Raw genomic sequence first — 27,381 nt, 5'->3', positions numbered from 1 at the left:
TCATCGAGCATATATATTTTTTTAAATCTTTTTTTTAATACATGTCCTTCAAATTTATTTTTACAAATGTAGTATAGAATATGTTTCAAAAATTATACATAATCTTTTTCTTCTTCGAGAATCGTAGAAAGCTCAATGGGGTTTTTAGCACTTGTTATCAAAGATTCCATTATTAATGATAGCTAAAATCTTAAGCCACTCAGTAGTATCTTCAAGCTATTGATCGGAGTATAATTTATGTGTCTGAATTTAGTCGCACTCTTTCACATTTATTCAGGTCATTTTGATATTTCATTAGTCTAGCGCCTCTCCACAGTAAGTCTTTTCTCTTATAGATGAAATAAATGAAACTGAAAGAAAGACAAAACAAACCGTTTACTACAATATGGCCACATGTAATTTGATTTTATCCAAAAATTTCTATCATCTCTATATCATTCTACTATAGTGTAAAGTATCTGTGGTATCTTTTAAATATAATCAAGTCTACCAGCTTTTTGAGCAACATATATTAATCAATAGGTTCATTGATATGTGGAAGTATGAAATTTGGAGAATTAAACTAATGGGAGAATACAATAAAGATTGACAAACTATCCCTTTGGGAGTAAGATCCATAAAAAAGGGATAAGGATGCAATTTTCTTATTTTATTTTTGGCCGTTGAAGTGTTCAGTACCGCAATAATTGACGACGGACGTGCAGATTTGCCAAACGACTACCCCATTAACTTGGATGAGTTCACTCTAAAGAAGTACCAGATGATTAATTTTATGATGGAAATATTTTATTTCTTTAGTCGATAATTAGCCGGATCAATGAATTTCAAATAACAAATGATTAATTTCATCCCCATATTGTGTTTATAAGGTGAATTTTGTTATTCTAAAAGATATTCTTTTACGATCATTTTTTTTTTTTTTGGTTTAGTTCTTTTAACTCCTGTCCTTGCAGGCCTTGACGGGGCTTTTTTCTTTTATTAGTAAGAGGCAAATATCATCAGCTTTTAGTCATCTATCTCTCTACCTGTTCTTTTTGCAGAACGGCTTTAGGGATAAGATCAAAGTCGAGAAATTGTATACTTCAAGACTATGAAAGGATAATCTTGTGAAAAAGTATATCATCTTGTGTCGCGACACCCATCTAACATAAAGTTAGGTAGCACAAATATATTGCAAGGACTATGGAGACATAAATAATGAAGACAAGAAAGATCCGATTTAGCGACATATGTTTCAGATGGTTGAAACTAAGTAGTAGTAGTCTTTTATTACCATTACTAGTTATGTGAGGCCCGTACTAAGCCCGGGTCCAAACTCAAGATATAAAAGCAGATATTTTAATTAAAGAAATATAATTTGTGTTATACAAAGTGTACAACAACAACAACAACAACAACAACCATATACCCATTGTAGTCGCAGTGGGTAGTTATATAAAAGCAAAATTTTCATTCCACTCCTTTAATATTTTAACTTCCATTTTGATGAAATTATTTAATTCAAATCAAATTTGGAACCAGAATTTGACATTATAACTTATGTATCCTAATTTTCTGAAGTTATTTAGTTCTAAATAAATAATCTATACATAGTTAATGAACTTTTAAGACAAATACATAATTTAACTTGTGCGAGCGATGGAGGTATGCTCCTCTTAATTAGGGATTAGGGGTTCGAACATGGATATGGAAAAATCTTTGGAGGAAGCGCTTCCCCCCGAATAGGCGCGATGCGGTGCAAATTATACGGATTAATTGGGCTCAAATGCGGATATGGAGCACCAATCGAAAAAATCAAAGAACGTGAAAAATGAGGTAGGAGGTTCGATAGCTTTTGAAAAGTAGACTTTAAAAACAAAAACAAAAAAATTGACATAAATAAATAAGATTAGGACCTAAAAATAATTAATTAAAAAGTTTTAAAAAAATTTGAAAATTATTGTAAGGACTACAAAAGTCCCCAGACTCGATAACTTTTGAAAAGTAGACTTTAAAAACAAAAAACAAAAAAATTAACTTAAATAAATAAAATTAAGACATAAAAGTAATTAATGAAAAAGTTTTTAAATATTTGGGAAATTATTGTGAGGACTACAAAAGTCCTCACATTCCCTCTTATATATAATAGTAATGACAAGAATAGTAAGTACTGTTTTTTTTTGGTCACTTGTAAAAATAAAACATGTTAATTTTATGGACTCTATAATATCAGTACCTCAAGATGGAGACAAAGGCATCATAATCATACCACAGAGAAAGATGAAGATTCTACCACAAATTAAAAAAAAAAATCTTTGGAAGATGAGCTAGAAAGTGGGGTTCACATTTTTGGATTTGCCATTGATTTATTTACTCCTCCCGAGGTGTTGATAGAAAGTGGGGTTCACATTTTTGGATTTGCCATTGATTTATTTACTCCTCCTAATGTGTCGATAGACAAGCGTCTGAAATTTTGTGAGATGGACAAAATTGACATTGAACAGGTGAGGTAGATATTTTTATGATTGAGTGAAATTACGGCTTTACCCTTAGTCATCCTTCTTACGGCTTTTATATATATATATATATATATATATATATATATATATATATATAAAAAAAAACATGTCAATTTTATGGACTCTAGAATATTAGTACACCAAGATGGAGACAAAGGCATCATAATCATACAAAGAAAGATGGAGATTATACCACAAAGAAAAAAAAAATCTTAGGAAGATGAGATAGAAAGTGGGGCTCACATTTTTGGATTTGCCATTGATTTATTTACTCCTCCCAATCTGTTGATAGCCACGCGTCGCGGTCAGAATTTTTGTGAGATGGACGAAATTGACAGTGGACAGTTGAGGCAGATGTTTTTATGATTGAGTGAAATTATGGCTTTGCCCTTAGTCGTCCCTCTTATATATATATATAGATGATGAAAGCCCGTGCCAACACAAAAAATAATACCACACTATTGTTTTAGTCTGTCTAAAAAAAGGATATATTTTTATGTTTAGAAATCATTTAACTTGAAACTTTCCCTTTACCTTCAATAAAATGATTTAAATCCACATAAATATCTATGACTTATTTTAGACCACAAGTTTCAAAGTTCTTTTTCTTTCTTTTTGAAATTTCGTGCCTAGTCAAACTATGTCAATAAATTAGGACAGAGAGAATACTTTTGAGCAATATAATTCTGAAATTTTTATTATACAAAGTAATATAATTTAATTAATTGAAAATATCAATAAATTATTTTACTTAGTCCGTTTCTCCCATACATGACTTTCCTGATTTGGTTCTCCAATTGAAGATTTGAAATACACATTCTCCTACCGAGTTTTATGACATCATCTCTTTCTACTCAACAATACTGAAAAGCGTTTTCACGTGTTAGCATCTGTTATAGTCTTAAATTTTTTAAGTATAGACTAACTTCATCATTTTAAGAAAATATGTGTACACGCTTCTTGACCGTTTATATTTTGTCTTTTTGATGTTATTCTTCATTATTTGTATGAGACGTATGTGTCTAAAATTAGTGCATTTTTATCCTTACCCAAAAGTATAAGTTTTAAATATTTTGGTTTTATGACTTCTTTAGCGATTTTTGTATTCAATTTAAATCGTTATTTCTTTTTTCCTGAATTTCTCCTCTTTAAATTTTCTCTAAGCGTACCTTTACCATTTTTTGAATTTATTATCATTATTTAAATGTCCTTTTTTTTTTTGCAATTATATCCTAGTTTTTCTCATGGATCCCACCTTTTTTTTTTTTTACAATTGTCTCCTACTTCTTCACGTAGGCCCACCTTAATTTTTTTCTCAATTATCTCCTAATTCTTCACGTGGACCCCACATTTTTTAAAAATTATTTTAACTATGAGCCTGTTTGGATGGGCTTATGTCTATAAGCTGTTTGCAGCTTATAAGCTAAAAAAACGGAAAAGGGCCAAAATAACCCCTGAACTTTGAAAAATAGTTCGTTAAATGTACTCTTATCTTTAAGACCAATTATCTGCCCTTACGGTTATCTTGTAAATTCAATTATCTTATACATTTCTATTGCTGCATTGGCATCATCCCGGCCCTTCAAAATTATTTTACCCTCAAATAATTTTTTACCCACTAATCTGAAATTATTATTTTTTTTCAGCCCAAACTAATACGAAATTATTATTTTTTTTTTTTGCTGGAAAAATTATCCATATTATTTTTGCTGAAAAAAAAAAAATTTGGGTCGGATTGAGTTATTTTAGTGGGTAAAAAAATTATTTGAGGGTAAAATAATTTTGAAGGGCTGTTTATGACACGTAATTAACGGAAAAATTGCATATAATTGACCCCATAAGATAGCCGAAGTATAATTTTAAAAAATATATTGAAAATTTATGAATTTAACTATTTTTCAAAGTTCGATAATTTGGGGTAGTCTAACTTATTTTTTTGGAGCTTAATAGTATTTCACTTAAGTCGCTTTAGATAAATTTAAGTCAAATGGGCCCAATTATTTTTTTGAGCTTATTTTAAGCACAAATGATTTTAAAATTGTATTTGGCAAAATTTCAAAAAAAATGAAAACGGTTTATAAGCGAACTTATAAAAGTAATCCAAACGGGCTCTATATTAGAAGAGTGCATGTTGCTCCTACTTCTTCACGTGAAATTTCACCTTAATTTGTTTTCAATTATTCACAATTAACCCGTGACACTTAAATTTTTTTTTTAAAATTATTTTAACTATATTAGAAGAGTGGGTGGTTGACGACCAAACCCACTCTTCTAATATAGTAGAAGAAAAAATTAATATATATATATATATATATATATATATATATATATATATATATATATATATATATATATATAATGTTTGTTTGATTGTTATTTAAATTATATTTTATTGTATTATTAAATTCATTGGTGTGTAATCATGAAAAGTGTCATACAACGACCGATCTGATGTGATTGCGTAGTTACTTTCTCTTTTCTCATCTTGTCCTTACTTTTAATTTGATAATCATATTTTACTGTTTAACTTACCTATCTTTTTAATAATAACTCTACCATCTATCCTACTTTTCTTTGTATAATATTCTAAGCTTATTTTCCATCACACCCTTGGAGTGCGGTGCCTCTCCAGATCCTGCTAATGCGGGATATTTGTGCACCACACTGTCTTTTTTATTTTTTATTCGTAGCTGATTTTCCAGATTATTGGTGCCTGGCATCATGAAATACTCGACTCCATGAGCTTTTAGGTTGCCAATTATTTGAAAGTGTATTGCTTGTATGGTCTCTGGAAGATTCCACCACAAAGACAAAAAAATTTGGAAGATGGGCTAGAAAGTGGGGTCCACATTTTTAGATTTGCTCCTCCCAATGTGTTGATAGACACGCGTCGTGGTCAAAATTTTCGTGAGATGGACGAAATTGACATTGGACAGGTGAGGCAGATATTTTTATGATTGAGTGAAATTACAATTTTGCCCTTGGTCGTCCCTCTTATGGCTCTTCTATATATACAAGATAGTTATGCCCGTGCATTATAAGGACGTTATTGTAAACATGTTTTGCAAAAAATAATTAAGGTATGCACTTGCAAAATTTGAAGAGCATCAATCTACTAATATTGACATTTCTTTTATATCATCACAACATTATCTTAGTGTGGGCAATATCACAAAGTAAGATGTCTATGGCCTTTACACGCTAGTCTCTGGGTTAGTGAGGCTAGTATGGAACTTTGTCAAATAATAAAATTTTCTGATTATTCATCACAAATTGAAAATTGAAAAACATACCCACTTTGCTTTTTTCACTTTCTTCCTAAACCTTAATTAGAGAGTTTCTTCTTTGTTGCAAAACTGTAATGAAGTTTTTTTGTTGGGGTAATTACTAATAAAATTATTTATTAGTTGTATTTATCACATAACACTAACCAAATATTTAGTTAATTTGCTTTTCAGGATATTATTGCAACATAGCACATTCTTGATATCTAGATATGTTCAGTGAACTGGTAGTGCTAAAGACCCAATACATACCTCAATCATGGGGCTCTTTTTGAACTTCTCCTCGATGAATATTAGTTTCTAGTTTCTACCAAAATCAACAAATAAAAACAATCTAGAATTCTCCCGAAATATTGGAGAAGATATAATTAGACATAAGATATAGTTAACTCAATACGGTGCTTAATTTGGAATCTTTTAATCAGAAGTTAACAATGAATTTCTAATGCTTGATCAGCCTAGCCACAAAATGACGATTTTTGTTAATCTGTCTGCAAGAGCAACCCATGTTTGAAATGCACTCAGCCTAGGTAACATGTTTTCCTTTCTCAAACTTTTGGTTTGTTCTTGGCATTGCTTTCACATAAATTTGCATCTTTTCTTATAAATGTATCAATTTGTAATACATCATATTCAATTACAAAGACACATAAGTAAAGAAAAAAACAAAGTTATAACATGTCATAGTTACCAAATACACTCCATAATAATCATGCAAAACTAGGGGTGACAAATGGGTGGATTTGGTTGGATTTGATTTGGTTGAAAATGGTTTGAACAAAAACGGGTTGGGTTTCAAACCGCTCATATTTCATGTGAGTAAATATGGGTTGGGTGATAAATGGGTGGGTTGATTATGGTTTAGCCCATATTATACTGGTGTAATATTATTTGAAGTGTAATGTCTACAATTTTTTTTTCTTTTGTCAAGTTAAATTAATTTTTTCATATATTCGTAATTGATATTATTAAATAGAAATTTCCGGGGTGGGGTGGGGGATAATTTTTTTTTTCATTCTTTATAAAAGCAAAATATATGAAATTGATTTTTTTATTAGGGGGGTTGGTGGTTCGTGGGGTGGGGTGCGGGGTAAGAATTTTTTTCCATCTTTTATAATTTTTTTTATAAAAGTAAAATATATGAAATTGAAATTTAGCCCGGGGGCGAGGGGGTGGGGTAAGAATTTGTTTTCCATTTTTTATAAAAGTAAAATATATGAAATTGAAATTTTGGAGGGGGGTGTGGGTAACACATTTTTTTTTCCATATAAAAATAAATATATGAAATTGAAATTTGAGGGGGAGGGGGATCGTTGAGGGGGTGGGGTGGGCAATAAGAACATTTTTTTCACTTTTTATAAAAGATGAAATGTATGAAATAGAAAATGTGGTTGTTAGTGGGAGGAAGAAAAAAAAAAATCTCATTTTTAAAATTTTTATAAAAGTAAAATAAAGTATATGAAATAAAAAAAAAAATGTGTGTGTGGGGCAGGGTTAAGAAAAAATTTCTCACTTTTTATATTTTTTTAAAGAAGTAAAATAAATTAATATAAAATATTGCGCGCGCGGGGAAGAGGGCGGGGGGTAAGGGGGCATGGTGGGTGGGTGGTGGGGTAAGCGCTGGGTGGGAGGTAAGAAAGAAATTTCTCAGTTCCAAAATGAGTTGTTGGGTGTAGTGTGTTTTTATATGGATACCTATATTTTATCCATATTTACCCATATTTTTATGGATTAAAAAGGGTTATTTAGCTTATATTTACCCACCTAAAATATGAGTTAAATGGGCTAATTTTCTAAATATGGGCTCAAATTGCCACCCCTATGCAAAAACATCCTTGTTTTGGTTATCCTCAATCTTAGTAGATAAACTCACATAACAAAATATATCATGGTAATAGTACATTGTGCTATAAAATTTTGCTTTAATTCACATATAAAGTTTTATCGCTAAGAATAGTACAATTTTATGAAGCACTTAAATCTGAAAATGTAAACATACATGCTACGGTACCAAAAGTTACCCTACCTATATAGAAATTACAGCAAGTCTCCACAAATTATAGGCAACATCAATGGCTTTCCTATTGTGTTTCATGAGTGATTAAAGTCAAAACTTTCACAATATGAATGTAAAATTTGCTACAATATGAATGTAAAACTTGCTTTCTGCCTCAAGCGTTTTGATTATGGCACTTGATTTAATGAACTTGGACCATCTTATAAAGCTATACAGGTGTGTAACCAATATTTCACTCAGTCTTGTATGGTCAAGAAGAACTATATTTGGAATCCTAGACTCGAGATAGAGTAAGATCATGCAGTATTCTCTTTTAGAACTGAATTAGCATGGTCTAAGGCTTTAAGCTTTTTTAAAAGCTTCCCAATCCCAAATGAATGAATAATGATATATAATATTCTTTTCCAAAATGTTGGTCGAGTTGAGATTGTAAAATTTATGTCTTTGTAATTTACTAATCTTGCCATGTTGAAAATTTAAAGAATCATATAAGATAATTTCTTAGTGGAAACTTTCTGAACGGCGTATCATCCATTTGCAGATACTCAACAAAAGCAGTGGCTCAGATTGTAGATATGAAGTTCCACTTTCTCTAGTGTAATATGTAAGGTTGTCTATATGTTGAGAAGACATTACATAACTACAATGTTGAATCCTAAGTACTGCACACTTTTTCTACAAGTTAAAGCCGATCAAAACAAACGGAATTAGATATAAATGCGAACTTTAGCATTTATCCTTTTAGTAGTGTAGAAGGGTCTCTATATAACTGCAGCTCAAGCTGCGACTTGTAATTATGCTCAATTGATGATACCGTTCTTCTTTTTCATTTTCTAGGTGTTTGCTAACTTGTAGAATAGATGGAATGACACTTAGAAAAGCAGTGAACTTCCAAGATGAAGTTCTGAAGGTTCACTTTGTCATATCTCACATATATAGAACTATCCCAGAAAACGACCTAGCAAATTTCCCAATATTACCTACCTACGTGTAGAATAATCTCAACGCTTGTGTGTGTATATATACACACACACACACACAAAAACACTAAAGGACACTGGTTCTGCAACTACCCTTAAGTTCTAGCCAAAGAGGCAGATTCAAGATTTAAATTTCGTGGATTCAACCTCTAGATTTTACTATTGAATCCTACGCTTTTTAAATAGTATATTAGTTCATGCTCCGTGTTGAAAATAATGGGTACAATTGACCCCGTCAAGTTTGTCCTTCATCCGCCACAGTGTCTAGACATAAAAGTAAATGAATGTTGCCATTTCATATTGATTGACTACATTTAATTGCAGCTAGCACTTATATTTATCCATAGAAGTGCGAATTTACCTTCACTTCCATGACTCTGAAGTTCTCTTGGAACTACAGGTGAGATCTTTGATCCATTGAATCTTTCTTCCAGTGCAATTTCCTTTAGTTAGCCCTGACAAGAATATAAAAATCTCAACTACATAAAAGGTTCCCAAAAAATCAAATTGAATCTTTAAAACCAAGCATATTTACATTCTACACAGGGTTGCACACCGACAAACAAAAATGGAACAAGAAAACATGAAAGGCCTACACATCAAGTAATTGACCAAAAAAAAAACCCCCATTAAGCAAAAAGGCATAAAAAGTACTCCCTCCGTTTCAATTTATGTGAAACTATTTGATTGGGCACGGAGTTTAAAAAAGAAAAGAAGATTTTTAAACTTATGATCCTAAATGAATCACATATATTTTGTGTGGCTATAAAAAGGTAAAGTATTTTCAAATATAAAAAGAAGTTATTCTTTTTTACACAGATTAATAAGAAAATAAGTTCACATAAATTGAAATAGAGGGAGTACAAGAATATATAAAAATTAACCATATATATCCCTGGTTTACTGAAAGAGGTCAATGAAGCTAGAGGCGTGAAACATATAGAATTTGGTTGTTTCTAAAAAGGTTCTCAAATAAACCAATTTTATGGTACAACTCTGAGCACAAAGGAGAAGAAGAGATTTGAGAAAAATGATCGAGTACTTGGCCTATTCCTTTGCCTTTTAGGCCTTAGCAATTGTTGAGTCATCTTCTTCTCTCTTGATCTGCAAGTGAGAGGAAAGAGAAAGACAAAGACAAAGAAAACGATCTAGAAAGAAAGGGAAATATTTGATAAAATTCATTCATGTATAATTACTCTTTTACCCTTGCACTAACTGAACTAAATGTCAATTTTGCCCTCGATCGTTCCACACTAGGCTCTTTTATATAGTAGAAAAAACTAGTCTCAGGAAGCCCATGTTGAGCCCAGGCTCAAGATCTAGGTAACAAAGTACTCGTTTAGTCCCAATTTATGTAATAAGATTTGAATAGTCAGAGTCAAACAGTTTAATTTTGATCGTGAATTTGGGCATAGAATCTTTAATAAGTTTTTTCGGAATAAAATTTACATATTTGAAAATTATGCAAAAAGTACTATAAATCTCGATACTTGACAGTTCAAAATACTTAAAAGATATATGAAAAATTAATTATTTTTTTTCTCCTTTCAAAAAATGTGAAATGATATTTTCTTTCATTTTTCTTAATCTAAGTGGAATATTTTCTAAATTTACGGTATAATAACTATGCTACAGCCTAAGCAAATTAGAATTAGCTAAATTTAAATAATTAAATTATATCTCAGTGCAACGACGTATCTAATGATTTTGTTCCTTCTTGCTAATATTTATTTGAAGGATCCATTTTAAAATCTATTTTCTATTGTATAATTATGTTAGATCATTAAACATATTAATATATTCAAAATAATTTTTGTATTAAAAATTAGATCAGGAGAATTTAATGGTAATTTTAGAATTACTAAGAAAATATGCTCGATGGAGTACTCTGCCAGTACCAAATGAGTTCTTCAAAGTCACCATTTTAAATTATCTTTGTGCATAACTATTTCTATTAGATGACATCAACACCATCAATAACTTTTCAAACATTTTCAAAGGACTCAAAGTTTATTATATTTACTAAGTTGGATGTTGTCAAGCTACGTAAAAAGAAATAAAGTAGGGGCAAAAATAAGACATAGAAATAGTCATGGTACACATTTCACATCCAAAAAGTTGCTTAAGAGGTCATGAATTATCAAAAAGGGTTTAAAATATATTGAGTTATTGGAAACATACTTTGGTATTGAAGTAATAAATAACAAATACAAGGGCATATATTTGGAAGATCAAATACTTTTAGTTGGCAAAATTTGCTAACCAATATTCTGATATAACCGTCTCGCAAAACTCTTTACATTGTCACTTATATATAGTAGTAATATATATAGTAAAGCTAGGAAAAAGAATAGTAATGTGACACCTCTTTTTAGCCACGAATCCTATTTATCTTTTTTTTCATTTTTTCTGACAATTTCTCCCAAGTTGATTGTATGGTCCTTGGAAGATTCTACCACAGAGAAAAAAAAATATTTGGAAGATGAGCTAGAAAGTGGGGTCCACATTTTTAGATTTACCATTGATTTATTTACACCTCCCAAAGTGTTGAGACACACGTAGCGGTCAGAATTTTTGTGAGATAGATGAAATTGACATTAGATTGGTGAGGCAGATATTTTTATGATTGAGTGAAATTACGGTTTTGCCCTTAGTCGCCCCTCTTATGGCTCTTCTATGTAGTACTAGATGGTTGGTGCCCAACATGATTCTTGCTGAAATCAAGGATAAATAACCATAAACAAGAGAGATTTTAGTATAACACGGGTACAATATGGTTCTACTTTACAGTATGTGTAAAAATGACATAAATGCTGCGCCCTTCAAATAACTATCTTTTTCACCATGCTTCTTCTTGCAAGGCTGACCCATTATCAACACTCTGTTCAACTCCGCAGCTGCTCAAAGCTTGTTGTTAACTTGTCATTAAGTGGCCTCGTCTTGTATGTTGGTATTGTATACCATGCTGGACTCAATAATATCTAAACCACTTTCTTTTCTTTGACAGAAGACTTGGTGGTGGCTGGTCCTACAACACATGGTCTATATGGAAGTAAAATCAGATTTGACATTCTTAAGCGGTTGTTCTTCAAACAAAAAAATATTAACATCAATCCTGAGAAGTGAGAACATGTGAATAGATTCATCTTTATATGCCATCAACATTCACACACATTATTCTTCGGGATGTAGAATTCTTGCTCTATGTTAAACCATCTGATCATCTCCAATGTCCTCGAGAAAATGGCCTTACGTTATGCTGCAAGCAAAAGCAATAATATTGAGAATGCAATTGAAAGAAAGATACTTCAATGTCAGCTACATAGGAGACATGTTATTCTTCAATGTCATCCAAGAGCAACTTCATTAACATGGCCATGTACATTTGTATGTATAGGTAAATGCTAGTTCTCAGGTTGTTTCAAAATGGATATATTGTCAAAGTTGAACCCATAGCATATAGTTTTTTGGAGATGCTCATAGTAACTCCCAAGAATTATAAATGGTAAGGATATTGTCAGCACACCAATATTCTTGAGCAAAGATTAAACTCTCATATACTCTATAGACAAACTATTATTCCAATAAAAGAAATAATTGCATATCAGTAAAGGAATTGGTCGAAAGGAAGAAAATGCAGAAACTTAATACCAAGCAACACGCACAAAGAGAATTCATCATGATCTAAACTAACATCACTCGGCGGACTTTCAGCTTTTATAAAAGACTACTAAATTTAAAGTCAAAACAGCATACTGCAGGAAATATTAGCTTAGATAAAGATGTTTCAGAATCTACAAGAATTAACATTGCGCTCTAAATATACTGAACATGTGTTTACCCCTGACATATGTACGCCAGAGTAGCCAAGGTACTCCATTTTTCGTGTATATTGTATTTGTAATTAATTTCATTTATGATACAGTCAGTGCGAAACTATGTTCCATTTAGCTTTATTTGAAAGGGAAGCTTGGTGCACTAAGCTCCCGCTATGCGTGGAGTTCGGGGAAGGGTCGGACCACAAGGGTCTGATGTACGCTTAAAAGTGAAAGCCTAAAACAAAGTGAGTGCCAAAACTTCCCGAAAGCACTGCTGTTATTCTGTCATTGCACAGTAACTATTCTGCACAATCTTTTTTTTGTTTTCAGGGTCCTTTAAGAAGTGAAATGCAATTAATCTGGAAAATACGCTTGACTTAAAAAGGGTATTCCTTAAAAAATTCACAAGAATTGTGCAATGGAATAAATGCAAACCCGACTTGGAGCTCCACATATTTTCAAGCAGAAGATAGAGTGCAGAATTATAGCAGTATCGTGCGCTCTACCATTACTAATATTGCACTACAAAAGAATTTCTCAAGATAAAAGTAGACAAAAGCGGGGTCATAACATCAATGGAGCATGTACTATAATTTTCTTTTGAGACAACATCTTTTGTCCGACTTCTCATTTGCATTTTACATTAGCAACAGGATGATAAGTTCTTCCATCACATTGAAACTTACATCTACTAAGTTGATGGCATTATACAAATACATTCAAAATACATGGTACTTAGTACGGGAGAAAAAGGTCATTTCTTTTTCTGTGGCTAAAAAGAGAAACTAACAGTAGCCATGACTTGTTAAATAATAAAATCATTGTCAAACTCCTGAATTAGAAATAGAGAAAATCCTGAGAACTATTCTAAGAAACCTCAACTATATTCTTAAAATATGAGCATGAGGAAAATTTAAGCACAAGATCACAAACAGGATTAGGAAAAAAAGGCAATTTGGAGAACTTAAAGACTCCGAATCGCCATATTCACATAGTTACCAGCAAGGTCAGTTAAGATTCTCTTTATGCTATTACCAGTTACCACTATATGCAGAAGTTCATTCATCACGGTAATGTGATAGCATGGAAGAAACCACTTCAACTGAGGAAACTTCTAAAAACAAATTTGATCGAACCGAATTCTCCATCAACTCTAAGCAAAAGGAGGCAAATTCCTGTACTTTTGGCTAGTAAAATCTCTGTTAAAAATAAAATTATAGCTAATGAATCACAGACTGTTAAATGGACAACATATTAGTGATAGAAACATAAAGAAACACATCGTTTGCAATAGACAACCTTAAATTAGAAAGAAACAGATTTTTTTGTTTTTGTTTTGAGACAGTATATTTCCAATGTGCATACGAAATCAAAAAAAGTTCCCAAGTCCAAAGGAAAGAATGGAAAGGAAAAGGAACTGCATGCGCACAAGAGCATCCGAACAAAAAGGCCGATAAGAGTCTTTTATAACATTCATAATTTTTGTAGTACGTTTAGATCAATTTACTCCTCATATTTTCTTTGTGTATTTTTTAAATTTTAAAAAGGGACCAATAAAGGTAGTAGCAAAGCCGATATAATACTATTTCCTTTTGCAAAATGCCGAAAATCAAGATTGTGGTGGTAAGACCTTTTTATTGTCTGTCACCTATATATCCTTGTGTAAGCATTTCTGAACCTCAATTCTCAGTTAACTAAAAATGTAGAAGATATATTAGTACATAACACACAGTATTATCTTTGCTTAATAATTTCTAAACTTACTAGTTAATTGAAATTTTAGATGACATATGAGTACATATTAAACATAACATCGCTTCAAGTAGACGTGCAAAGGAAGAACAAGAGTGTATCTTCTCATAGACACTTGGCAAATCCTGTTTAAAAGATGAGACCTTTGGGAAGCACCAACATGAAAATTTTGTTCCATTATATATTACCACTCCATCTATTAGATTTTTCTTTTTGACTGACATGGAAATTTTGTCATGTTTCATATAACTAATAGGGAAAATATACAGAATATTCACATATCATGACTATCATTCATACAGTAATTTCCAGGCAAAACCACGGACTGATGTAATTGGTTTGACTATCTATTGGAGAAAAGATTAGTCTAAAGACTGGTGAAAGAGTCCATGTTTCTCTATTATTGGAACAGAAGATGGATGATCTGATTCTTCTAGAATTACGGGGAGAAAAGCCACGTGTGCTGAGCGTTGAGAAATCAGTTCAAGAACTCGGTTTTACCATTGACCAAAAGGACAGCTTTTCAGTTGGGGAAAAAAAATGACAAAATCATCCATGAACTTCAAATATGAAATAGGAAAATCAGAAGAGAATGAATGAATATCTGTCCAAAAATTGAATAAAGGCATACTTGTGTTGGGATATATACTATTAACCATGTGTTTGGATATAGTATTTATTATAGAACAATTATTTATTCAATTTTTAATAAAGAGTTAAATAGATCATGTACTAGTATGTATGTCCTTTACTTATATAATAGATGATTTAGTGTATAGAGTTTAGCTTATACACGGAAGATTAAATCATCACTTCTTATAAGTATAAAGTTGGGAAAAGGTTACAAAACACACTTCAACTTTGGGCGAAATTGCTATAACACACTTCAACATTGCGAGGGTCCTATGACCCCCCTGGACTATTTTTCTGTGTATTATTGAGGGTATTATCGGGTGATATGGACAAAAAAGTGAGCACATAAAGGAGGAGTATTTGGAATTCAACATGGCAAATAGAGACGGGTTTGTTCAATTTTAAGTCCACGCTTGCGCGCTCAACCAACATGTGCTCACTTGCTTGTCCACGTCACCCGATAATACCCTCAATAATACACAAAAAAATAGTCCAGGGGGGTCATAGGACCCCCGCAAAGTTGGAGTGTGTTAGAGCAATTTCGGCCAAAGTTAGAGTGTGTTTTGAACCATTTTCCCTATAAAGTTTATGTTCATAATCTAAGATGGAATTTGGACAAAGTCATCGGTATGATTGTAGCACAAGATTAATATAATGTATCTTCACGTGGAACGGTATAGTTCCTTAAAATTCTTGTGCTAGTACATTTTGTATGTATTGAACGGACCAAGTAGAGATAAGTGTTTTTGTACTGAATACATAAAACAAATTCTCTAGTTCATTAAATGTACTTATACTCTTAATCTTGATATAATTATTATGATCAATGTGATTTGTTCTGATCAATGTGATTTGTTCATTATTTTGATTTATTAAAAGGTACGACTCAATTGCGGGTCAATGTATTCCTGGTAAATTGAATAATGACAAATTACATTTGTGAAATAATAATTAGTTGATAGAATCCATGTCTCGACTTTGAGATTGAAGATACCCCTTTATGGATGCTTATAAGTCTCATGTGAAAACCACAACGGTGGATTTTATATCCGTCACATGATGTAAGTTAGCGAAAATATAAATGATTCAATTAGTCAATGAATTAAATTGTCAGTAATTTAATTTAATTGATTGGTATCTCTAATCTTAACATGGGGAGTTAAATAAGATTTAATGAAAGATTTCGAAATTGAACCGAGGAGTGCGATTCACGATTTTTTAGTGGAATAATTCGTAATGTATTATGATAGGATTAATTAAGATATTTTGAATTAATTCCATAATAGGAACCCTCGTTAATTAAATTCTATGGTCCCTGTTATGCCCGAATAATAAAGAATTAAATGGAATATTATTTCTTGGTGGAAAAAAAAATGACCCAGCAGGTTTTGAAAAAAGGTGAAAAAACTTAAACCTGTAGTTATAATAGAGGGGTCTTATTCCATAAGGAGAAAAGGGTTTTAGAAGTTTCTTCAACTTTTCCATAGAAATTCGCCCACACGAATTTTGCAAATTACAGTATTATTCGGGTTACACAACAAGGGAATCGAAGGATGAACACGTGGACAACTTTTGCTCGTGCTTGGAGGTTCGATTTGTAGCCGCGGTCACGCTTCAAGAGATAAGTATCGATTTTATGTTTGATTAAAATCTTTAATTATGTGTTGTCTATATTACATGCAAGTTCGATCCTGGTTATTTGCTTCCGCTGCGTATGCCTGATTTCCATCAATTGGCATCAAGAGTCTGCTTGCATCTAAATAGATAACCTGATAACATGATTAAAATATGATTTTCGTCTTGATATTGTTTTTCATGTTTTGTTAAATCTTAAACATGAGAGAATATGATGATATTTGGTGCGATGAATGAAATCAGGACGATGTTAATTTTAATTGTGTTAAGGATCAATAGCAGTGGTTGTTGGCTTTTTGCTCAGCCGGTGACTCTTTGCTATTTCACAAATTATAAAGTTGCTTTGTTGAAAAATAGCAGATTTATTAACTGGCGGCTAGGTCTTTTTGCAGAGGTTAAGTTTCTTTTACAAAGTAGAAATCTTTGTTCACAAGTCTTACGGCAGTAATTTCTTGCCCAACTTGTATTAGATTTTGCCTACAAATATGTCTAGTATGAGCATTCATGAAAAAAAAAAAAAAAAAAAAAAAAAAAAGGTAGTATAAATTAGTATTATATGAACTTGATTTGTATAGTAATTTACGTACTACAGATGAATGCATATTGAAAACGGCGGCTGTGTATAAGGAATAAGATCCTTGGTTTCCGGTTGTGATGTCAATGGCGTTAACTTTGTTTAATTTGACTAAAGTAACAATATGTGCTATTGTTTGATTGAAAAATTCTGATTGGCACAGTTTTCATTGCTCTCTATTTGTGTTAAAATATATGGGCACATTGTTCCTTTTCCGTCTCATATATATGATAGTGTATCAATTAAGAATTTTGTGATTAATAAATAATTATCACTGAAGCAGTTTATTTATTTGGAATCATTGAAAATTCTTAAAGCTTTATATATGTGAAATTATATCAATACATGAATTGAGAATTATGATTAATAAATAGGATCTATGAAAGTAGATTATTTATTTGAGTCATTAGAATATTTTCAATGTATCATGTATAAATTGTCCCAGAAAATAAAATTTACCTTTAGCTACTAGTAACGCTTAATTAATTCATGAGAAGAGATATTGAAGTATTCACCTAAAAAGAATAAATATAATATCTTGAATTCTCAGGTGTATTAATCGAGAGAACAATTTGTTGTAAGAAGGTCTTGTGTGCCTTACCCAGAAGAAGGGACACATTGTATGCCTTCAGCTCGTGGGATAATTATAAAAGGGGAATAGAAACCTGAATCATATTATTTAATCCTTAGCTATGCCTAAAACGGTTATTTTGATGAATTTGGTTAGTTGTGGAGATCAAGAATTTCACGAACTCTTATTCACCTGAAATTTGGTGTGTTCATAGGAAACGCCCAGTAAAAAATAATTTTTGAGGCTGTTTAGATGGGTTTTATGTTGTTCTTTCGGATTAAAACGAGTATGAAAAACTACTCTTTATGTCAGTTTTGTTTATGTTAAATCTAGAACATGAATACACATGATGATTTAATATGAATTGATATATGATAAGAATGTAGATCATATTGTTTAATTCTTAAAGATGCTTAAATTGTTTTGAATCTAATTTTGGTTATAGCTTTGGAGATGAATTATTTTGCGGACTTCAATTAGCCTGAAATTTAATAGATTCATCAGAAATGACCCATTAAACAATATTCACTGTTATGATTTGGGATTGTTTAAATGGTGTTTTAGGCATTTTTTCTATTTCTTGAAAATTATTTTAAGGAAAAATAACTCGGTTATGATCTAATGGTGATAGAGATTCTTCCTTATGTTTTTCATGTCTAAATACTAGTGAAATAATAAATTTATGTGCTGACTTTTGGTCTTCCTCCCCATCGGATGGATTTATTATGGGTTGTCACTAGGTATAATCACTAGTTATTGATAACTTGTATTAACTCTCCATCTTGTTACATGTTGGGTCAATGGAACTAGAGATAATGATAATGATATTCACTTGGCTTAAATTAGCAGCATACTCTTCATTTGAGTTAGCTCTGGTTTTAAATTTATGGAGTGAATATCTTGCATCACATGTATGTGTTGCGTGAATTGTTCTCATATTTTGAAATTTGTTGTTCAAGATGCATGGTTATCTATGTGGTGTGTTTTGAATTTTATATTCAATGATTACGTAAACATGCTAATTTCGAGAAAGCAACACGAAAATTATGTAAACATTTTTGAAAATTTGTTCGTTGTTCTTGATTCATGCATATTAGTATGCTAATGATGATATGTGATAAGAACTACTGAACAAATATTTAAGTTCTTCAATGTCACACCCCTACCAGGAGTATGACGGGCTCCGACCCGTAGGCCGGGAACCACTTGACTTATCCGTTACTTTGAACATTATAAACCATAATTCAAAGAACACTGCGCACGCAGAGAAGGCCCAACATAGGAATATCCGATCATTCAAAGACATATGTACATATGCGGACCGACAAGGTCGCCACAACACGATGTATATCATAAAGCTGGCAAGGCTAACAGTAAAGTATCAAGAGCTCAAAATAAGGCCGATAAGGCCACCAATATATTATACCATAATATGAACCGGTGAAGCTACAAAACATCTAACTGTACACACACGTCTACGAGCCTCTACATGGAATATAAATGATCATAAGGGCAATACCAAATAGACTGCAGCTCCGAAGAAAGTGGAGTGCTCCTGAGAATCCGCTGATAGAAGACCAAGGGGTCTGATCCGTCTCCCTGCATATCTGCGGGCATGAGCACAGCGTCCGCGAAAAGGACGTCGACGTCGCGAATAATGTCCGAGTATGTAAGGCATGAATAACAACATAATATAGATATGAAAGGTAACATGGAATATGAGAGATAACCTGTACATCTGGATGCCTCATAAGGCGGATGTCATGCATGCTTAGCCTTAAAAAAAACTTTTTCTTACATACATATATATAATATCATCATCATAACGTACCCGGACTTTTCAGGACTCGGTGTGTAACGTACCCGGCCCTTTCGGGACTCGGTGTATAACGTACCCAGCCCTTTCGGGACTCGGTGTGTAACGTACCCAGCCCTTTCGGGACTCGGTGTGTAATACCAACTGATCAGTGGTTGCACAATAGGTGTCGTACCCGATCGACTATAGCGCGGCTCGGTGTGAGAAAATACATACATATATATAAAGCATGCATGAGAGCCCAATCAAAGCCACAACTATATTGGAGTGACGTAAGGTTGGTAGCCTCCGATTATATTATGGATCAATCATTATCGTTTATCCCACCTTGAAGGAACAACTATTATAAGGTGAGATCAACAATAATGAATAAAATCGAGACAATCATGAAATAAGCTCAATAATCTCATAATAGCATTAAAATCATAAGCTTTGGAATTTTTAGAATTAAGATCATCATCATCATGTTCATCATAGAAAATGTTCTCATCTTTGACATCATCATTATCATCGTAAAAACATGTTCATCGCTGTTATCATAAGAGCTCACAGAATCATAAATCTCTAGTTTGAAAAATACGGCATTTTGGAAAACATTTATGGATTATCGGGAAAGGAATCATGCCTTGGAGTCATAAACTTCTAACGTTTAAAACAAAGAAAGTTATGGAAACATTTCTGAAATCGTACCATAGGAATCATGCCTTTGAAAGAAAGGGACGAGCCTTAACATACCTGTTCAACCTCCAGTTATCCACACTTATTCGTCCGAATTCGTGAGTCTACATTTAAGAGGATTCACACTATCATTAGACTCATCATAGTATACTTGTACTAAACTTTCAAGTCAAACTACTCTATACTCTGCCGAAAATCGGGCAGCATCTCCCCTGTTTATATGCCTAGCCCGAAATCATAATTCAACAACCAACAACAATACCAACATCCATAACATCATCTCCAACACCATTATGTATCATAAAACATCCCTCATGATGTTTTCCAATTTTCACAACTAGCCAACCCGCTATACGATTATTTAACGACTTTATCTTCGTGAATAAACCAAAAATAATATTAATAAGCAGAGATTCATACCTTATTCTTACTAGGACAACAATATCTTCAGTGTTTGCCAAGAATTCAAACCGAATCCACCGCAAAACAAGACTACAAACACAACCACGCTCTACCCGGACCTAAACTACTACTCCGCCACTTGAAAATTGCTCATTTTTTTTATTCTTTCACTCCCTCTTCTGATTTTTATGGAATTTTCTAGGCAAAATCTGATTAAAAAAAGGGGTTATTACCATTTATATAGGATAAAATTCGGGTCGGGGTCACTGTAGCTTGTAGCAAGTCGATTCTTAGCAAGATCGTAGCACGCGTTTCTGCTTTGTCAGCCGAACTTGTAACGTTCATAATTCTCTACTCCAACGTCGTATCGATGAGCGGTTTATTGCATTGAAAACTAGACTCGAAGAACTTCATTTTAGGCTTTTGAAACACCTTAAAACTCCTAATATGCTAGGAGATATACCCCTCCAAAGTTGACTAAAAATCTGCCCAAAATCCTGCCAACATTTCTCAAATTTTCGTCAAATTTATTTTTTTCACTTTGCTTGATCTCGAAATCTTCCGAAACTCTCCATACATGATATTTATCTTTTATTATACTCGGTAATGATCATGTTCTCGTGTTTCAAAATAGTCCTTCCCGAATACGACTTATGAGATCGTAAGTCATCCTTTATTCTATTGTCACGTAATTCCCATGACTTGTACCTTCCAAACTTCATGGACGTCTCCAATGCTCCATTACAATGGTGAAGAACGTGATATGCTCATGCTCTGCAAGTGCGGGGTGTAACATTAAATTCTATTTTGGTGAAAACAAAAACAAAAATCCGAATTGGTCATCATTTAGAAATTCTGATTTTTGACGAACTCCGATTGACTCGAAATTTGGTAGGTTCATCGGAAACGACCCACTGAGCAATGCTCATAGCTATGCTGTGAACGAGGGGCTTTTTTGGCCATTTAGGGTCTCGTTTAGATGGGTTTTTGGGTGTTTTTCTATTTTCTAAAAAAAATTGTTAACTAATTTTTTTATTTTAACAAATAATGGTGTTAGGGTTCATTCTCTATGGTCTCCATCGTATATAGCAGTGATATAATGAGTTTATGTGTTGACATAGGTCTTCCTCCCCATCAGATAGATTCATTATGGTTGATTACTGTGTTCTAGTCCCTAGTTAATTGATAGCTTGTCTTGACTCTCCAACTGAGTTACACGTTGGTTCAATGGAACTAGGGATAATTAAATGGGATATTTACCTAATATAAATTAGCAGTTTACTCTCCATCTGAGTTGGTTCTGTTTCTTTATGGGGTGATATATCTGGCATGACTCATATATTTTGCATGAATTGTTAAGTTTCCCTATCGAATCTAACTGTTCGGTAAGCATGGTTATATGTGTGATGTGTGGTTTGAATTTTATTATTCATTCAGCATAACTAATGATCTATCTAATGATTATATCTCAAATTCTCAATAGATTTTATCCAGCCCACTTACTACTAGTCAGGATTTTCTTCTGATAGAAATAAGACATTAATTTAAAGGATGCATTATATGTAACTTCGTTGAATTTATTTTCAGTTTCTAAAGAATTTATTTTCAGTTTCTAACCAAACAAGAGATGGATAGTTAGTTTATTTTTCTTGTAACTCTTGTGTTATTGAGTTTGATAAACATTTTATCTCTTGTGGTACATTGATGCTTGACCCTTTAAATTAATAACTCTTCTGAACTAAATCATGTTAATCTGTCCCATCAGAGAATAATTTTTTTTTCTGTGAATTGAATGAACTTATCTGTGACGCTTGTGTCTAGGTCATTTTAATCTGAATAGAATTTCAAAGTTGGTCAAATGATGAACTTTTGAGGTTCATTGAAAGTAGAGGCACTACCAACTTGTGAGTCCTATTTAGAAGGAAAAATGACTAAGAGACCTTTTCTCTTAAAAGGAAATAAAGTTAATGATAAGCCAATCCATTCTGATTTGTGTGGTATAATGAACTTCAAGGCAAGAGGTGATTTTGAGTATTATGTGACATTCATAGAAGATTACTCATGATATGAATATATCTATTTGATGCTCGATAGGTCCGAATGCTTTGAAAATTTCAAGGTATTTAAGGCGAAAATGAAAAGCGTCAGGGAAAATATATTAAATCACTGCGATTTGATCGTAGTGGCGAGTACCTCTTTGTAGAGTTCATTAGTTACTTATTAGATAAAGGGATTGAATTTTCAATTGTCTACATCAAGTATTCTACAATAGATTGGTGTGGAAGAGAAAAGAAATATGACTCTTTTGAAGGTGGTAAGATTAATGATTGACTTATTTATATTTGCTTTTTTCGTTTTGGGATATGTCTTAGAAACTGCGAGTTACATTCTTAATTTAATTCCCTCTAAGTTAGTACCTTTGATACCCATAGAACAGTGGATTGGATGTAAGCCAAATCTACAATATGGTCGGATATGAGGTTGTCTAGCACACATGCTCAAAGGGAAAACATATAAGTGGAAATCAAGAACGGATGTACACATGTTTATTAGATATCCAAAGGGAATGAAAAGAGATTTATTTACTATCCTAAAAGAAAATAAGGTAATTGTTATTACAATTGCCAGATTTTTAGAAAAGGACTATTTAATAAACCAAGTTGCTAGAAGTAAGCTAGTTTTATAGGAACTGAGCAAAGAAATAGCAAATGAGTCATCCAAAAAATTCAGCAGTTCTAGAACATCTAACCGACAAGTCAGGGTTGACGTTTCATTGCATTTAAGTAGTGGGAGAAAATTTAATAGGCGTAAGGAAATTCACTACTTTTAAGCAGTGGGAGTGATGTTGAGCAAATAACGCTATATGAAGTCGTTAATATTTCAATACCGAAAGGCAATGAAGATAATATTAAGACTCAAGAATATGTTAGTATGACTATAATAGTAGTAGTACTTAGTCGTAGTGGGAGAATAATAACCAAGATCGGTTCGGTGTATACTCTTGGGAGAATTTCATAATAGGATTCCTGAAAAGAAATACATTTTTTTTTGGAGAGTTTCATGGTAGGATCCCCGAAGATCTTAGTACGAAACCGGTCGATTCTGACGAAGCACTACTAGACGAAGTTGCATCGTAAAACAACTTGGTAAGGTAATTTTTATCTAAAAGTACAAAGAGCTTAGTCGCTAAGACTTTTGGTAGTCAGGCAAAAGGAATACATGTGAAAGTTTTAAATGCATGGTTAAAAGTCTAAGTGGGAGATTGTTGGGGCATATACCATTAACCATTCGTTTAGACATGGTATATTCTAACAATTGTCATGGTTAAAAGTCTAAGTGGGAGATTGTTGGGATATATACTATTAACCATGTGTTTGGATATAGTATTTATTATACAACAATTATTTATTCAATTTTTAATAAAGAGTTAAATAGATCATGTACTAGTATGTATGTCCTTTACTTATATAGTAGATGATTTAGTGTATAGAGTTTAGCTTATACACGGAAGATTAAATCATCGATTCGTATAAGTATAAAGTTTATGTTCACAATCTAAGATGGAATTTGGACAAAGTCATCGGTATGATTGTAGCACAAGATTAATATAATGTATCTTCATCGCAGGAACGGTATAGTTCCGTCTTCTTGTGCTAGTACATTTTGTATGTATTGAACGGACCAAGTAGAAATAAGTGTTTTTGTACTGAATATATAAAACAAATTCTCTAATTCATTAAATGTACTTATACTCTTAATCTTGATATAATTATTATGATCAATGTGATTTGTTCATTATTTTGATTTATTAAAAGGTACGACTCAATTGCGAGTCAATGTATTCCTGGTAAATTGAATAATGACAAATTACATTTGTGAAATAATAATTAGTTGATAGAATCCATGTCTCGACTTTGAGATTGATGATACCCCTTTATGGATGCTTATAAGTCTCATGTGAAAACCCTGCAGGTGGATTTTGTATCCGTCACATGATGTAAGTTAAGCAGAAATATAAAGGATTCAATTAGTCAATGAATTAAATTGTCAGTAATTTAATTTAATTGATTGGTATCTGTAATCTTAACATGGGGAGTTAAATAAGATTTAATGAAAGATTTCGAAATTGAACCGAGGAGTGCAGTTACGATTTTTTAGTGGAATAATTCGTAATTTATTATGGTAGGATTAATTCAGATATTTCGAATTAATTCCATAATAGGAAGCCTCGTTAATTAAATTCTGTGGTCCCTGTTGTGCCCGAATAATAAAGAATTAAATGGGATATTATTTCTTGGTGGAAAAAAAAGACCCAGCAGGTTTTGGAAAAAGGTGAAAACCCTAAAACCTGTAGTTATTGTTATACCCTATTTTAACCTAAGTCAAAATAGTTTACAACATCCGGTAATTCCGGGGTTATTTAAAGTTAAGGAGTCGCCACCTAATTATTTTCGGTGAATTAGGGCACCTACGGTTAATTAAAGTAATTATCTAAAGTTAACTCTGTTTTAAAAATCTACGAAACCAAAAGATCTGAGTAAGGGTTCAACTAACCTAGAGGGAAGGTATTAGGCATCCTCTAAGATCCATTAACAATGGTTAACCGACCGGACTTAAATCTAATTAGGCTAAGTGTAAGTGTAACGTTTTAAATGTTTGAAAAATAGTTTGTATATGTTGCTAAAATTATAAAAGGGAATATAATAATGTTATTAAAAGTAAGACTTGTAGAAAATTATAATTTTTTGCTTAAAAGAGTTTAATTATAAATGAGCTGAAAAGGTGTGAGATAGTACAACGTTTTACAAATATTTGAAACAACGCAATAACTAGGTGTTAATTGATTTTAACAGTTATATGTTATATATATATATATGTATGTTAAATGACTAGATAAGATAGATAGATGGCTAATACAGAAAATAATTTATAAATAGGCTTTCTTTAATTAATCACTTAGTAAGATAAATATTTTAGTGAAAGACAATTGAACTAACTCCCAACCTATAGTAATTTGTTCACTATTAATTAAAGACTTGAAGGTTTGCGTATCAATGACATTTTCTAAATTTCTAAGATAGTAAAAGTGGATCACGATTCTTTTAGCCCAAAACATGTAGTCATACTATTTTAAAAATCAATTATTCTAAGAAAGATAAATATTAGGAGTATTATACATAACTTTAATATATAAGAAGAAGAAAATGAGACTTTATGGAATTAATAATTAGTTTTCCTTAAGTTAACTACCCATTATTAAACTAAATCCCACTAATTTGCTAAAGTTCATCTAAATTAACAAGCAAAAATGTTAGTCATACAACACATGTTAATACACAAAAAATAAAAGTAGAGGGATAGATATAATGTAAATGGGCTTGGCCCATTTGGGACTGCTGTGGTCCGATAGCAGCTGCTGCCTATTGGGCTTAGCCCAGATTTTTTGCCTTCTTATATGGCTGCGGATAGGACTGATATGGAGGAAGTCATGTTGGGCTTTCGGCCCAACGCCAAAATGCGGGAGAAGACAAGTCCGAGGGACTCGTATACGATAGTCATGCAAAAATAACAAAGGAAAAGGATTAGTATATAATCGATAATAAGACTAATGTATATAATGTGAAAAATAGACCAAAGGAACTAGGCGTGTACCATGTATGTTCAAATAGATTCATTATCTAAACAGTGTCAACATTTAGCAATTAGGCAGAACGGGGAAGTGTCAACATTAGGCTTTATATCTAGATCACAGAACACAAAACAGAGGAATGAAAGAAAGAATTTAGAAAAAGAAAAAAACAAAAGAAGAAAGCAGCAAGCATAATGGATGCAAGTTGGCAGTATGTTAATATGTTGGATTCAAGTTATAGTAAAGATAAAGGAATAATGTCGTATGCATTTACTCCATTTTCCCAAGTCCACGGAATATACCAAGAAACAGGAAATGACGCAAAGAGAGAAGAAAGAAAGGCCTATAGGATTTTGACATAAACGAAAGGGGTAGTATTATTGGATGATGTATAATTTTCTTGACGGGTTACATATGTCATGAAGGTGTAATAAATATAGCATCCAAGGAAACAAAGCACGGAGCATCAAAATTACAATTAACAGGAAATGGTCCGAACAATATGACGCAAGAAGAGATAAGTTGTGGCCTGAGGGAACCAGATTTTAGATCTGGAGACAGTTTAACGCAAGCAGTCCAAGATCAACATTTTGGGTTATGACAAACATTTCATTCACAACTATGAAGAAGGCACAAATGGACAATAATTCATAAGCATATTTTAGGTAGAAATCACGTCTACAATGCACGGTAAAAGAATAAGAAATGGAAGGCTATATTTATGATATCTAAAGCCATGTTCAAACATGTGATTTGCACCCTTGCCCATATAAAAAGAAAGACCACGGCAGAGTATCCTAGTTTAACGGACACAAAATGAAGCAAGCAAATGTACAACTCTGAAAGCAAACATACAAAGTTTGTACGGTCATACAACACATGACTTAACGGATTTTGTCAACAGGGGACTTCGAATCATCATTGCAGAACTCAACAAAGCATTAGTATAAGTTCATAGATGCTAAACTAAGTTTAAAATGCCTTTAGCTCTTTTAAAAATACAATCTGAGGCTTATAAATACAAAACCAATAACGGACCAAATAACGTAGGCCTCACAGTTCTTTTTTTTTTTTTTAAAAAAAGACAGAGTCAT

At 32.4% G+C, this 27,381-nt stretch overlaps 2 long non-coding RNA genes across 3 annotated transcripts in view; both read right to left on the bottom strand.

The window, feature by feature from the left end:
- Positions 1 to 7,668: 7,668 nt before the first annotated feature.
- LOC132040466 (uncharacterized) lies at positions 7,669 to 9,917 on the bottom strand. The gene is made up of 2 exons (XR_009410692.1): positions 9,822 to 9,917; positions 7,669 to 9,234 (listed from the first exon to the last, which is right to left on the bottom strand). It is a non-coding gene; the product is annotated as an uncharacterized LOC132040466 (long non-coding RNA).
- Positions 9,918 to 11,482: 1,565 nt separating this feature from the next.
- LOC132040821 (uncharacterized) overlaps positions 11,483 to 27,381 on the bottom strand; it is a 46,624-nt gene continuing 30,725 nt past the window's right edge. For both annotated transcript variants that reach the window (XR_009410792.1, XR_009410791.1), the window contains exons 2-3: positions 13,597 to 13,832; positions 11,483 to 12,038 (exon numbers count right to left, since the gene is read on the bottom strand). This is a non-coding gene — a long non-coding RNA (uncharacterized LOC132040821). The remainder of the gene's footprint in view (positions 12,039 to 13,596; positions 13,833 to 27,381) is intronic.

The sequence above is a fragment of the Lycium ferocissimum genome, chromosome 12, assembly GCF_029784015.1.
Source record: "Lycium ferocissimum isolate CSIRO_LF1 chromosome 12, AGI_CSIRO_Lferr_CH_V1, whole genome shotgun sequence".
Lineage (NCBI taxonomy): Eukaryota > Viridiplantae > Streptophyta > Magnoliopsida > Solanales > Solanaceae > Lycium > Lycium ferocissimum.
Note: the sequence above shows the minus strand (reverse complement) of the source record. Positions and strands in the feature narration are given on the sequence as shown.